Raw genomic sequence first — 834 nt, 5'->3', positions numbered from 1 at the left:
CATGCACCAACATGCCCAGCTAATTTTTGTATTTTTAGTAGAGATGGGGTTTCACCGTGTTGGCCAGGCTGGTCTTGAATTCCTGACCTCAGGTGATCTGCCCACCTATGCCTCCCAATGTTCTGGGATTACAAGTGTGAGCCACCATGCCCCACCAATCATTGTTAAAAACTTGGTGTGTGGTCTTCTCAACTTTATGTGCATATGTATCTATATATATAAAGAGAGAGAGAGACACTGTCTTCTAAGCAAAAATAGGCTGAGTCTTCATACTGTTCTGCAACTGTTTTTCACTTAACACTTTATCACATTTTATATATCAGTACGTACATGTCATTCTTTTGAACAGTTAAATAGTATTCCATAGTTTGAATATAATAAATAAAGCTCTCATGTTTCCTATTTTTCACTCTGACATTGTGCAGTGAACATCCTTGAACATAATTCTTGCACACTGGTCTGAGAATTTGTGCTGTAGCAGCTGGATCTCCTGCAGTTTACAGCACTGGATCATGAAGTTGGCATATCAAAATGTTTAACAGGCCGGGCGCGGAAGTTCACGCCTATAATCCAAGCACTTTGGGAAGCTGAGGCGGGTAGATCACTTGAGGTCAGCAGTTCGAGACCACCCTGGCCAACATGGAGAAACCTCGTCTCTACTAAAAATGCAAAAAAATTAGCCAGGCATGGTGGTGCATGACTATAATCTCAGCTACCCGGGAGGCTGATGCACGAGAATCACTTGAACCTGCGTGGCGGAGGTTGCAGTGAGCCCAGATTGCCCCACTGCACTCCAGCCTGGGCAACACAGTGAGACTGTCTCAAAAAAAAAAA

General features: G+C 43.5%; 1 protein-coding gene across 1 annotated transcript in view; it reads left to right on the top strand.

The window, feature by feature from the left end:
* Window positions 1–834, top strand: part of LOC105510238 (chymotrypsin-like elastase family member 2A) — a 29,950-nt gene that overhangs the window by 28,532 nt on the left and 584 nt on the right. The window lies entirely within an intron of this gene.

Source organism: Colobus angolensis, unplaced genomic scaffold (genome assembly GCF_000951035.1).
Source record: "Colobus angolensis palliatus isolate OR3802 unplaced genomic scaffold, Cang.pa_1.0 Scaffold185, whole genome shotgun sequence".
NCBI lineage: Eukaryota > Metazoa > Chordata > Mammalia > Primates > Cercopithecidae > Colobus > Colobus angolensis.
This window is presented reverse-complemented; position numbering and strand designations above follow the sequence as displayed.